Source organism: Vombatus ursinus, unplaced genomic scaffold (assembly GCF_900497805.2).
Source record: "Vombatus ursinus unplaced genomic scaffold, bare-nosed wombat genome assembly UNPS02000580.1, whole genome shotgun sequence".
NCBI classification, from domain to species: domain Eukaryota; kingdom Metazoa; phylum Chordata; class Mammalia; order Diprotodontia; family Vombatidae; genus Vombatus; species Vombatus ursinus.
In genome coordinates, this window is record NW_020940358.1 from 21,382,539 (window position 1) to 21,397,814 (window position 15,276).

Consider the following 15,276-nt stretch of genomic DNA (forward strand, 5'->3'; position numbering starts at 1 on the left):
GTACATGCATGTATTTTTTAGCCTCTTACCCTATCTTTCCTTACCATGATATACGTACCTTATGCCTTCATTAAATGGATGACAGACTTGTTTCCAGCACCATCCTGGAATACATGGGAATTGGTCAGCACTCCAATAAAGTTCCAGGTACAGGGAAGAAATTATTTTCCCTCCTGTCTCCTGTGGCTTTTTAACACAAAATTCACAGTGAAAAGAAGCAAACTATTGTTTGTTTATTTTTCTTCTGGAGCTCATTTTCTAAAATCTAGCCAGTCCATGACCTACTAATCCTGGTTTATATACATTTCTGATTTACATATGACCCTGACACATGAAAGGTTATATATACATTAATCCAACTAATGGTCTTCTTACCTTGACAACACCCTTTGGGACTTTCTTTGCATTTTACCCTCCCCCAGCTCTTGCTTGGGACATCCCCCTCCACTTTACCCCCCTCTCTACTTTTTAACCCAACTTTAGACCTTCGTGTGTAAAAGACTTAGCCTTAGGCCTCCGTGGTTTTGTCTCACCCCGGGGGTGATATCTACAGAGAGCAGGGATAAGATAGGCAAAATTCACGTGTGCCTATGCCACCACCCCATAGCAGCATCTCGGCTGCCTTTTCTAGTCAGATGCTTCATCCCACTCTCTACCTTGACCTGCCTCAGCTCCTCTAAGGAAATATACTTGAGTGCTTGTGTACAAAGACTCAACGTTAAACTTATGAGCAGCTGTCCTTCCCTACGGAGTCTAAATGAAAACTGGGGCAAGGAGAAGGGTTATAGTTAAGAAAAGGAAGGAGACTTTTTGATACTTTAGGGTTTTTTTTAAAATTTTATCAAATATAAATGTTAAATTAAAGTTGGTAATGCCAAGTTTAATATGTTTCACTTCCTTGAAAACAAAAAATTTAAATGTAAATAAACATTACAACTGAATAAGGTATTAGACTATGCCCTTTTTTAAAAATCTTTTTTTTATTGTGAACTTAATCATCAACAAACATGAATGTTTCAAAATATAAAGAACTAGAAAGGAAGATTGTATTCAAACCTGGATTTCTGTTATATACTGCTTTTTTTTTTTAAATGGCTATTAAATTTAATGGGAGCAAACTGTCCTGCTTCTCTGTGTCCCCTTTTGAACTTCTTTCTACTCTCCTCTGTGTATATTTAAATATTTCATTGATATTCTTTTCTTTTCTTTCTTTGCTTCACTATCACTACTCAGTGCCAGCCTTTGAAAGAGAATATTTGCATATCTGTTGTACCTTCCCTCCCCCCACCCATTCTCCAGTAGAAGGTAAACTCCTAGAGAACTAGAAAAAAGTGGTTTGGTTTTGTTGTTGGCTTCCCAGAATGTAGCTCGGGGCCTTACACGTGGTAGGCACTTAATAAAAGTCTGTGGAATATTTGGGGCTAGACCTGCTCTTTCCGTTCTGGGCCCCTTTTAGGAAGGATATTGACAAGCTGAACCATAACTAGAAGAGTCAGACAGGAAGGGAAGGGGACTAGAGCTTTCCATAAAGGGACCCATTGAATGAATTGGTCCTGAATAACCTAGAGAACGGGCGTCTAGGTGGATAGAGCGATGGACCCAGAGTCAGAAAGACTCATCTTTGTGAGTTCAAATCTGGCGTCAGACCCTGGTGAAGTCACTTCACCCTGTTTGCCTCAGTTTCTCACCTGTAAAATGAGCTGGAGAAGGAAATGGCAAACCACTCCAGTGTCTTTGCCAAAAAAAAAAAACTTTAAATGAGATCACAAAGAGTCAGACACGACTGAACAACAACAACCTAGAGAAGAACAAGCGTTAGATGTAAGACAGATGGCTTAGGTGTAAATTCTGCTTCTGCCGCTCACTACCCGGGTGACCTTATCTATTAGCACAGTCCCTGGCACACGGTAGGCACTTCATAATATAGATTGATTGATTGACCTTGAACAAATCTCTTCATCAGGTGTCTTTCGTGTATAAAATGAGCAAGGTGGACTTGGTAAGGTCCCAGCTCTAATTCTACAGTCCTGTGAATTCCATCTCTTCCCCCAGCACAAGCCCTGCCTTGGAACCACTAAGTATAGTTAAGCAAGACAAGTCAGTACATTGGCCGTTGGTGCATCTTCCTGCACCTCTGGGCCACCACCTCTCTGCTAAGAGATGGGAAACATGCCTCATTGGTCTTCTGAAGTCATGATTAGTCACTGCATGGACCAGAGCTCTAAAGTCTTTCAGCATCATTTCCCTTTCTGTTACTTTGGTCCTCATGTAAATTGTTCACTCTGCTTTACTTCATAAAAGTCTCAGATTTCTTAAAATAAGACGCATTCCTTGTTTCCTAAGATGCAATAATATTCTGTTACATTTGAATATCACCATTTGTTCAGTGAACAAGAGAGGCTTTCCCCCTATACATTTCCCTCTAGTTAACTAATGGGGTGGGGGGGAGTGGGGAGAGTGGCACTAGAGAGGAGGAGGATGGACTTTAGAAAACCTGTAAAGGACTGTATGTAAGATCATCCATGGATAGAGAGATAGACCTTAGTCAGAAGCAAAAGGTAATGGTGATTGAAAAAAAGGAAAACATGAGAAAAACGTAGGGAGCATAAAAGAAGCTTGCTAAATTGACAAGTGGTAATCCCAGGAGCTCCACACCAGTAGGAGGCTGCCCCCACCCTCAGCTCCTTACTCCCCAAACCCCTAACAGCTGCCCCACCCAGATCCTATCATATAATGATGAGGCTGGTTGTGATGTCTGATGATACAACAAGCTAACAGGAAGAGGCAGTGGTATAAATATTATGAGAACTCTTTACTTCCTGTTAATTCTGCATTGAAATTCTTGCATCAGCCACAAAGATTACAGCTCTTATTTCTGTTTTGAAAGCTTGGGCTCACAGCATGACTCTTTTTCTGCTGGCAAGTTCTTTTCAAAGCCTTAAATAATGGTATTACAGTGTTTCATGGAACAAAAAAAGTTTCTATTTTTTTAAATTGTGTGCAAACCTTGTTTACTTCTAAATCTATGGTTGTTGGTATTTTATCTGGGGGTTATTTAATTAGACAAACTAGGATTTTCCAAAGCACAATGTGAGTGGGAAAATAAAACTTGGAATACTAGTGTGTTCGTTAATAAAAGCTTTTATAGAATCTCAGCATTAGAAGGAGGCTCAGAGGACATTTAATGACCAAGAATCCTCTCTACTGTACTATCTGACACAAGCAGTCATCTAGTCTCTGCTCAAAGATCTCCATCACTGAAGAACCTCTTCCACTATCTACTTTGGGAGGGCTCTAATTGTTGGGAAGTTTTTTACTGTGTCCAACATAAACCTGCCCCTCTGCAGCTTACACTCCTTTCTTTGGAGTCAAGTGGAACAAAGCCTGCTCCTCTTCCACATTTTTCTTGAAAGTCTCCACAGACACATTTGACTTTGTACCCAATCATAAAAGTAAAGTTTTTGAGAAGTTGTACAGCTAAAATATTTCAGGGGCCTTGGCAACTATGTGACCTTAGATAACTTATTTCATCTCTCTGAGTCTCAGTTTCTTCATCTGTAAAATAAGAAGACTGGACTGGACAACTTCTAAGACCCCTTCTGGCCCTTAAATTCTATTTACACTTCACTCCAGAACCTGATTTCTTTTTGCCATTTTCTAAGTTGCAGTTAAAAAGTTTGGTCTGTAGGTGGTGCCAGAGATCAAGATAAAAAGCTCCAATGCCTATGAGTTGTAGGTACAGAAGGTACATTTTTACATTTTACTTAATTTTTTTTTCCAGCCTGATTTCTCCCTTCTGCAAGTTATAAGTTATAAATTATGTTACATGTTGAACCCCAAACTTTTTAAAAACAAATGTTAAAAATTGTTTTTAATGTAATCGGGGAAAATAAAATACTAAATACTTTTTTTTTTTAATTAAATTATTTGGTTGCCCTTATCAAGCCAAATGTTGATGCTTTTACATGGGAAGATATTATCTATTTCGTTTGGTAGTTCTGAGGGGATAACTGAAAATTGGGAGATGGGAAAATCAATGTTTTGAAAATAGGCCTATATAATCACTCACATTTCAATAGCCCTTTAAAGCTGACACCATCCAGTGACATAGGCAATGCATAGAGTAATATTCCATTTTACAGATAAGAACACTGAGGCTCAGAAAGAGGAAGCAAATTGCTGGGGACCACACAACTGGCAGATAGCAAAGTTAGGATTATTTTGTAGATCTTTCTGGATTCCAAGGTGGGGTGGTCCTTCTTTCTTACTTTCTTATTTCATCAGTCAGCCTCTCATGGAAACAAGATGGGACCAATCATTTTAATTGCATAATTTAACCAGTATGAAGTGGCAACGTAGGAACTAAGGAAATCAAGTGATATTTATGAACAAACACAACTCTCCTGATGACTCAGTGCTATTTTCCTTATATTCAAAGTGGAAGTGGTGCTAACAGGTTATTGGAGCAACATTGTCTTGAGAGACAATGAAATGACTGCAAGACAAAGAAAATCTTTTCAGATACTAGAATACAACTTTTGGAAATTATATTTGACTCCCTTTACAGAATATGTTTTCTACGTTTAGCTTCCAGAAGCAAAAAGGCTACTGACATTTAAAGTAAGGAATAGATTTTTGTCATAAATACATATGTGAACAATTATTGTTACTCTGGCACATAATTCTCAAGACAAATAAATAAGACATTAACCTGATTAGAGTATAGGGCAAAGGAAAGTGTCAGATTTGAACCCAGAGGACCCGGGTTGAAATCCCAGCTCTGTCACCTGTGTGAACTTAGACAAGTGACTGCCTCTTGTGGCCTCAGTTTCCTCATTTATAAAATGAAAAGGTAGGACTAGATAACCTCAAAAGTCCCTTTCATATGATCCTGTGAATCAACTGTTTAGGAAATTTTTTAAAGTCATGATCTTGTATTGAAATCCTTGGAACTACATAGGTTTTATGATTATAGCACAACATGATTCAAATCTAACTTCAGACACTTACTAACTGTATGACCCTGGGCAAATCACTTAACCCCATTTTTGTCTCAGTTTCCTCATCTATAAAATGAGCTGGAGAAGGAAATTAATAGCAAACCATTCCAGAATCTTTGCCGAGAAAACCCCAAAGGGGTTCATGAAGAGCTGGACACTGAAACAACTAAACACTAACAAAACATGATAATTTGGACTAATTCGAGGAAAGGTATTATGCTGTGTTATAGTTATTGCATTAATGTCCTATTCTCCTAATAGACTATAAGCTCCTTGAAGATAAGAGCTAGGTCTTAGCTAACAGTGCATCTTCTCCAAGGGCGTAGAACAGTGCCTGTATGGGACTCACAGAGTTTGGAATACATCTTCACGGTCTTCTAGCCCAGCCTCCTCATTTGACTGAAGAGGAAACTGAGACCCAGAGAGAGGAAGTGACTTGCCTAAGGTTATAAATCTAGTGAGTGGCAGATAGTGCTGAATTTAATTTCTCTGGGTCTCAGTTTCCCCATCTGTAAAATGAGGGGATTGGACTCTGACTCTTTCTAGCTCTAAATCAGTGCTCCTCTATTCCTAAATGAATACAGAATTGAAATGAATTTAAATTGGAGGTCAAAAGTCCATTTGGAATGGTGAAAAATATGAACTATTTAATATTTTTAAAGATACTTCAAAATCTCTCAAGCAGTGTATAAGTAGGCTAACTAGGATGCAGCCAGTTGATAAACAGCTGTGGCTTATTATAGACCAGAGGGCAGAATAAAGCCTGTCTCCTAGTATGAAGAACATTCTCAACCCACTGTGCTGAAGCACAGAACTACGAGTCACAAGAGCCGCGTTCTTACTCTAGTTTTTTTTCACCTTTGGTGCAAATCATTTCACTTTTGTGGGAATCACTGTCTCCATCTGTAATCTGAGAAGAGTAGACTGTAATGGAGGAGCAGATCTCTAAGGTCTACTTAGCTTGGGGTCTTAGCTTGGGGTCTTAGAACTATAAAAAAATTTTTCAATTTTTTGACAAATGTTTTGCTAACTATATTTCAATACACTTGGTTTCCTTTGTAATCCTATGCATTTAAAAACATTATTCTGAAAAGAGATTCTCCCAAATTGTCAAAGGAGTCCTTGACCCAATAAAAGTTAGGCAGCCCTTCTCTAAGATCTCTTTTAAGTCTAATCAAGGTTAGATTTATCACATAATAAAGTGCTAGATTTGGAGCCAAGGAAACTTGGATTCACATCCCAACTCAGACATTATTTGTGTGATTTTGAACAAGTCAAACAACTCTCTTAGCCTCAGTTTCCCATCTATGTCACAGGGCTATTTTGTGACCCATTCAACTGAAATAATGCATATAAAACACTTGGCAAACTTTCAAGTGACATATAAATATCAGCTATTGGTATTATGAAATTTTATTCAGCAAGCCTTTATTGAGTGCCTGCTACGTGCCAGACACTGCTAGGCACTAGGGATACAATGACAAAAATAAGACAGTCCTGTGTTGCTCTGACCCTGGAACTGGGTCAGTGATCCAGCATGGATTGAGACTGGGAATGATCCAGGGGTGTTAGGAATTTTGCATGGATGGGGTTTAAGACTGTGAGCTGCACAAGAATCAGGAACAAAAGCTAGTAGCAGTTATATGACTCAGAACAGGGTCACAGATTCAGCTTACAGACCTGTGGTGGGGCCTACAGCTAAGGCAAAGAGGTCAAACCAAGGGTGAACCTGAAATTCTGTTGCAGGTGAACCTGTTTCTCTGAATCTGGAGTCTTCCAGCTAGATGACATAGGCTGGGATTTCATAACTATCAATTGGAAATTTAACCAGGGGCAAGTCTGCAGCTATGTCACCCACACCCAAACTGGGGTGAGAAGCTTGCGAAGTGCAGACCTATAGGGCAACAGTCAAACTTCACTATAGATCAGGCCACTTACAGCATATTCTGAAAGTTTGTGGGTCTGTAGCCTGAGTCATCCCTGAGATTCTAGAGGAAGGCAGCAACAGAACTCCAAATAACACTGAACATAGCTTAATAAGGGTGTGACATTCCTTCCAGAAGTGCACAGAGCTTGTCCCTAGCACAAAGTCCTAATTTGCAAATTAGGGCTGGAAAAAGAAGTAAATTTAAGACACCCACGATAAAGAGCTGTTATGGATCCAAGGACATCCAAAACACAAACCCAATAGCAGAGAGTAACTTCCTTCAAATCTTAGCTAAAGTCCCACCTACAGCAAGAAGTCTTTACTAGTCCTCCTTAATCTTAGTGCCTTCCCTCTGAGATTATATAATATTTGTACATAGTTGTTTACATGTTGTTTCCCCAATTAGACTGTGAGTTCCTTGAGAGCAGGAATTGGTTTTGGTTTTTTTTTTGGTTTTGTTTTTTGCCTTTCTTTGTATCCCCAGTGCTTAGCACAGTGCCTGGCACATAGCAGATAACAAATGCTAGTTGATTGACTGAATAACTCCATGCTATCCTCAAAGAAAAATTCAACTTGGTCACAAAGTCAACTAGAATTTCTGGAAGAAATGTAGCAACAGCTAAAAAATCATATGTAATAAATGATATGTGATCTCTTAGGGAAAAAATTTGAAACGAAGTAAGTGAGAAGTCTTAGAGAAAGAATTAACAGGCTAATACAAGAGGTATAAAACTTTGCCCAAGTAACAGTTCTTTTGAAATTTATAATGAGCTGAACAGAAATTAATTACTCTATAAGATAACAAGAAATATTAAAACAATGTCAAAAAAACTTATAAAAGTAGAAGAAAATCTAATGTACCTCATATCAAAAACAACTGACCTGGAAAACAGGTCATAGAAAAAATATCAAAGGTCATTGGACTACCTGAAGGCCATGATTCAAAAAAAGATCCTGAACATCATATTTCAAGAAATTATGAGTGAAAACTACACAGATTGGTATAGAAATAAATTCAATTAAACAGGAAAACAGGCAGGATCTAAGAGAGATAATAGGGCAAGAAAGAGGGCACATTCAGGGAGAGATTACTCATAAAAAAGACAAATCCCAACCTTGGAGGGTAGGTCATGAGGAGTGATGGGGCAGTTTAAAGGAAAGAAAGAACAGGTAACATCGTGTGATTATTGTCTGAGGAAAGGGATAAAAAAGTGGGACAAAGGAGCATAAGTAGATTGCAGCAACCATAGATACCTAGAGTGGTGGACATTTCTCACTACTTTCTTCTTCTTTGTAAAACAGAGGGGAGAAAATAGAGATGAAAGTGTAAAGAATAGAACAAAAGGAAATATACTATAAACAATCATAATTTTAAATGTGAATAGGATGAAAATGCATAAAACAGTAGAGTATATTGAAAAAACAGAATCTAAAACTTGAAAGATGAAGATTCACAGACAGTAAAAATTCATGGAGTGATTGGAACAAAGTCTGTTAGGCTTCAGCTAATCTAAAAGAAAGGAGGGCAGGGGATCATGATCTCAGACAAGACAAAAGTAAATAAACTGAATTATACTTAAAGACACTATAGACAATGAATTAATATCGACATTTAACATACAGGCATCAAAACAATCCAAATTATTAAAATAAAAACAAGTTGCAAGGATTAATAGAGAGTAAAACTATAATAGTGAGTGACATACCCCTATTCACACTAAGACAAATCCAAACCAAAATGCAATGTTATAAAAGTTAAATATCATAGATATTTGAACTATTAAACACATCTGAACTATAAAACACATATTTTAATGACTACAGTGAAATAAAATTATACTCAGTAAAGGACTGTTGAAGAAAAGAGTAAGAATAAATTGATTGGGTCATATGAGCAACAAGATGGAGGACTAGACGTTTTCTCTGCTCATCATGATTGCTCAAACCTCTCCCAAACAGAAACTATGGGCTGAAGATAAAGCAACTTCATCTGTCTCCATGAACTAGGACACTCAGAATCCAAAATAAGGTGAACAAGAAAAAGAAACCCATGAACTGATGCTCACTTGGCATCCCTCCCCCACCTCCCACACTATTGTCAGGGAGCCTGCACTAGTGGTCCCAAGGGCCTGACAAAGGCTTACAATCCATTAATACAATCCATTCCAGCATCCTGGTCCCCCTTCCTTCTTTCCAGTTATGTGGAGTCCTGGGCTCCAAGCTGCAGAAGTTTACCTGGGCCATGACAGACAGATAGCTACAGCCCTTCAGGAGCAAAAGCCTACCAGGGGCCACAAGCCCGCAGCACCAGCATTGCAAAGCCCTAAACTGTCAGGGCCAGAACAGACACCTTCATAACACCAGCCGGGCAGATCTCTGAACTGCTGGGTTCAGACCAGAGAACTAAGAAACAGAAGAAGGACACCAGGACACTGTCAATGGCAGGGGCTGTAGGCCAGGGGGGAGGGCACAGAGCAGGTGCACAATACTCCACCAAACCAGAGGGAAAGAGCACAGCTTCCAGGTGGGGTCAGCTCTGAACACTCAAAAGTCACCTGGGGGCAGAAACCTGGGCTGGTGAACCATGAATTCACAGGGTGGGTGGAGTTTGGGGTGCTTTGAGATTAGCCCCCAAGGAAATCTCTGTCAGAGGGAACAGAATTGGAAAGTGAATATAAGAAAATCAGAAGAGGGAAAACACTGAAATGACCAAATATCTCGGGAAAAAAAAAACCTTGAACATTAGGAGATAAATCAGTAGGGGAAATATGAACAACCGAAGGAAATATGGCCTCCACATATAGTAAATGAGTTCAGGCACCTATGAATAAATACTACAAAACAAAGAAAATGATCCAACACTGGATGACACCGAGAACCTTGTGGAATGTGAAGACAACATGGAACCACAACAGACTGTTCCTTAGTGGTTCAAAAGAGGCATGAGAACTATGAAAACAACTTATGGTCTGAGCAGCAAAAATAATGGGCAGGATAGAAAAACTGGATTCTGAGACGGCAAGTCTCACCAAAGAAACAAAAGCGAGAAAAATAGGTTGGGAATGCAAAATATATAAAAGTAAAGGGCAGTCTAGAAGAAGAGAAAGAAAAAAAAACCAATAGCATTAAAAGAAAATATGCTCATTATGCAAGCAAAACACACTGATCTCAAAGTCAGGATGCATAGGGACAACCTAAGGATCATAGGTCTCCCAGAAGAACACAACAGGACAAAAAAAAAAAAACCTTAACACCACAATGCAGAAAATAATAGAAGGGAACTGCTCAGAACTTTTGCACATAGAAAATGAAATGTCAATTGGAAGAATTCACAGATCACTTCCAGAGGTGGGGAAAATGAAGGTTGCAAATTCCAAAACACAAAGTGGTTAAATTTAATAATTCACAAATAATATATTTGAGCAATCAGGGAAAACACCTTTCAAATACAAAGGAAAGAAATTTTGGATACCACAGGACTATTCTGTATCCACTAGAAAACATAGGAGGGAATGGAATGTGTCCTGAAGAGCAATGGAGCTCAAGATACAACCCAGAGTGACCTATCCTACAAATCTGAGTTTAACCATATATGAAAAAAAGAGACAGATATTCAATAATAAAGTTCATTTTTAGAATGAAAACCAGAACCAAAGAGGTTGCTTGCTTTTCAAATACCCCAAACAACAGAAATGCAAGGTGACTGAATAAATGCAACAGCTAAGGACAGCAATAGCAGCAATGACAATGGAGAGATCAGTAAGAAACTTCTTTCTAAAGGTGTACAAGGAGACAGGGGTGAAGGTGGAGGACACTGGTGGAGGTAACAGTAAAGAAGCAGGCATGGAGCATTATGGATAGAACCTGACACCACCCTCCCTGTAGGGATATCATTGCTTTAGGTTTTGGTTTTGGTTTTTATTTGTGTGATCTACCGGGTCAAATCAAGGGCTGGCCAGCAATGAAGGGAAGGTGACCCTGTAATCTCAGAAAGAGAAGAGGGGATGAGGAAAAGAGGAAAGGAAGAAAAAGGGAGAAAAGGAAAAGACCTTGCTTTGGTGATGGGAAAGGGTTCCACTGATGAATGCTCCTATGACTGAAGAGGGATGGTGTGTAAAGGGAGATAGGAACCTTGTGCTAGACTTGACCTGGAGGATTCGGTGCTTGAAAAGTCTACTCATCCTACTTTGGGACCAAGTGGTTGAAACTCCTAGAAACAAGTGACACCTGGTGGAATGAAAGAACATGGACCCAGGGAGGAGATTTTGAGGGAAATGGGGAAAAACAGTTACCAGGGGAGGGTATAGATCAGTGGTAGGCTGCATAACCAGAGACATGGTAGAGGAGGGGCTCTACCATGGAACAGAAACTTGCAATAATTTGCATTGTTCTGAGAGTGAGGAACAATGGAAAAGGAGAATCCACCCAAAGGCAGAGCAGAGTACAGGGCCTGGCTCTGCCACAAAGCCCCAGTTTAAGAACCAAGGCCAAAGAGATGACTAAATCAAATAAAAATATAAACCTCATTGTAGATATAAGATTCTCCAAAAGGAAGCAGCATGTAACACAGTAACAACTGCTAGGAGACAGAGGATGAAACATGCTACCCACCTTCTGACAGAGAGGTGAGGGGTGCAGAGATGCAGAAAGAGCCATTGTTGTATTTGTTGTTCAGTCATTTTCAGTCATGTCAGACTTTTCATGACTCCACTGGGGGTTTTCTTGGCAAAGATACTGGAGTGGTTTGCCATTTCCTTCTCCAGCTCATTTTACAGATAAGGAAACTGAGGCAAACAGGGTCAAGTGACTTGCCCAAAGTCACACAGCTAGGAAGTATCTGAGCATGAATCTGAACTCAGGTCTTCCTGACTCTAGACTGAGCGCTCTATCCACTCTGCCACCTAGTTGCCTAGAATAAGCCATACATTATGGCCAATGTGGGAATTTGATTTACTTACAATGCATATTTCTTGTGAGGATTTGGCTTTTTTGCTTTTTTTCAATTTGGCATTGGAGGGGGTGGCAAAAAGGAGAGAAAACAAATGCTCATTAATTGAAAAAATTTAAAATTAAAACTAATAAATACAGCTCAGGAGTTTGAATTAATGAGATTTGGGAAAAGGGGAATAGAGAACTGTGAGGCATTCATAAGGAGGGAAATTAAACTTGACGTTACAGGATGTTGGGCTTTGGGGAGAACTCTGTGACCAATAAAACACTGGGGAATAAGTTTCTCAGATGTTTGACCTGTTTGTCTTTCTGTTGTTGCAAGACATATAAGGAGAGCTCTGAGCAAAGTCAAGGTAGGGAGGGACTCAAGGGAGAAAGAGAGGGAACAGGGTTAGTAAATTGTGGTGGTAATTACACATATCCTCAATGGAGAAATTTTCTTAAAAATATTAAGCACATACACAGAGAAGGCTCAGAAAGAGAATACGGCCTGGTGAAAGGAATGTCCATACTACCATGGTAAAAAAGGATGACGCAAAATATATAAAATTTAAAGTGAAAGTTTGGAATCTTCTGCATTCTCTTGTTTCAGATTCATAGCTATTTTTTTTTTCTTGAAGTTAAGTCCTTAAAAAAACTTAAGTTCTGTCCCCTGGAATCCTATTTAGTCATTCATTGATCAGAGTTTTTAAGTCTTTCAAAGTTGTTTGTCTTTACGATGTTCTTGTTGTATAAATTTTTCTCCTGATTCTGCTCACTTCATTCTCCAAAAGTTTATACAAGTCGTCCCAGGTTTAACTGAAACCTCTCCTTTCATTATTTTTATGGTGCAATAATATTCCATTATATTCATATACCATATTTTGTACAGTCATTCCCCAATTGATGAGCACTTTCTTAGTTTCCATTTCTTTACCACTAAAAAAAAAAGCTGCTATAAATATTTTAGTGTTTTATTTTGAACTTAAAAACCAGAAATTAATATTTCCATATATACAGAAGAACAAAAAAGGGATTATATATTAAACTGAACCTCTATTTCATATCACTTACTTTAAAATACATATATATTTGTATTTTTAAAAATGTTTCAGTGCCCTCTCATTAAAAACTAATTAAAAAAAACCCTCTGGGGCAGCTAGGTGGCACAGTGGATAGAGAACCAGCCCTGAAGTCAGGAGGATCTGAGTTCAAATCCGGCCTCAGACCAACACTTGACACTTACTAGCTGTGTGACCCTGGGCAAGTCACTTAACCCTAATTGCCTAAAAACTAAAAAAAAAAAGAAAGAAAGAAAAAAAACCCTCATAACAAACAAAACAAATTCACACGGAGGCCATGCCCAAAAATATGTCTTTTTCTACAGCATAAGTTCATCACCTCTTTGTCCAAAGGTGGGTAAACATGCTTTAACATTATGTCCTCTGGAGACTTTGCTAGTCAATGCTCTGATCAGTGTTTCTAAGTATTTCAAAGTGTTTTTGTTTTTACAATGTTGTCTTTGTATAAATTGTTCTTCCAGTTCTGCTTATTTCAGTCTAGAACCAATTATACCTCATCGAACTCTCCGAAACTGTATCTTTCATCATTTCTTCCAGCACAGTAATTCTCCATCACACCCATTTCTTTAGCTATCCCTCAACTGATGTGTACCTCCTTAGCGGCTACTTCCTTACTTTCCTTTTTCCCTTTTAATCTCCCTTTGGGGTCAAGAAGTTTGTTTTGCTTGTGGCTATTCCCTCCTTGGTATTATATTACCTTTTAAACTCCCCCCAGTCATCCCTTCTTGTTTTCCTGTTGAATCTGATGTATTTCTTCGCCAAATGCTGTATATGCTCAGTCCTTCATTGTCCATTTCAGATAAAAGCGAGGCTAATGTGATGCTCTCCCTTCATCCTCTACTCCTTGTTTGTATACTCTTCTTACACATCCCGATTATGAGAAATAAAAAGTTCCACTGCCTACTTCCTCCTTTCTTCTCTAGTGTATTCCTCCTTTTCCTCTTCCTTCCCTTTCCTCTTCTTAAACCTCAGAACATGACAAATCTACCTCCCCCATTTTTCTTATTTAATTCCCTCAATACCTTCTGAAAAAGGTAAATTTCTGATGGATCACATTCTGATGGATGCACTCCATTATTATACAATTCCTTCCAATTGCTCAAATAACTTTACCTTTCTCTGAATTCTTGTGTCTATGTTTCAAAGTTCCTGCTAAACTCTGGTCTTTTTTTTATCAGGAATGCTTAAAAGTTCTCTAGTCCATTAAAGATCCATCATCCCTTCCCTCTCCCCTCCCCCCTTCTATTCTCAGATTTTCTAGGTAAACTGTTGTTATTTGTATGCCTACCCCTTTTGCCTTTTGGAACTCACTTATATTTTATGTCATAATCTTGTTTTTAGTAGAAGCTTATCTTGTGCAGTTCATCTTTAGGATAAGTTTGTCTTGTATGTACCTGCCATGTCTTGAACAATCCCAACTGTGGTTCTCTTCCCTGTTTCTTTCTGGATGTGTACAGTACATTTTTTTTCTCTTAAACAGTATTTTATTTTTTTGTGTGTGTACAGTATTTTTTTCTTTGAAATAGGATCTCAGGATTTTGTCTATAACCTTCCCGGAACTTTTCCTTCAGGAAAAGTTTTCTTTTCAGGAGGTGTTCAGTGGATTCTTTTTATCTTCCCTTTGTCCAAAGGATCTAATAGATCTGGGCAGTTATAGTTTGTGATTACTGGAAATATAGCATCCAGGCTTCTTCTGAGTTCATAAATTTCAAGCAGTTTAATAATTTTTACATTCATTCCCTTTGACCAGTTTTCCAAGTCAGTTGTTTTCACTATCAGACATCTTCCATTTTCGTCTATTTTGTCTCATTAAGTGTCAATGATTTCTGTTTGGTCTATACTTATTTTCAGGGAGTCTGTTCTCTGGGTAAGGTTTACCACTTTCAATTCTCAACTGTTCATTCTCCTTTTAAGTTATTTATTTAAGATCTTTTATTCTATTTTTAAAAGTCTTTTGCTTTGTTTCTTCCAGGTGCAGTATTCATTCAGTGCTTGTGGAAAATCCATTCTTTTCTCCTTTGAGTCTCTTTTGGCAGTTGTTATTGTGTTACCTGCTGCTTCTGTTTGGAGGATCTTAGATTTACAATAACATTTATATTGTTTTATTTGATTTAGTCATCTCTTTGGCCTTGGTTCTTAAAGTGGAGCTTTGTGCCAGGGCCAGCCCCTGTACCTTGAGGGACTTTGGGGTGGATAGGTAGGTAGATAGATAGACAGACAGACAGACAGACAGACAGACAGACAGACAGACAGACAGATAGACAGACAGACAGACAGACAGACAGACAGACAGATAGATAGATAGATAGATAGATAGATAGATAGATAGATAGATAGA

The 15,276-nt window shown here is 38.5% G+C and overlaps 1 pseudogene; it reads right to left on the reverse strand.

Annotated features, from left to right (window-relative positions):
• Window positions 1-9,039: 9,039 nt before the first annotated feature.
• The window catches only part of LOC114032873, a 46,911-nt pseudogene continuing 40,674 nt past the window's right edge, over window positions 9,040-15,276 (reverse strand).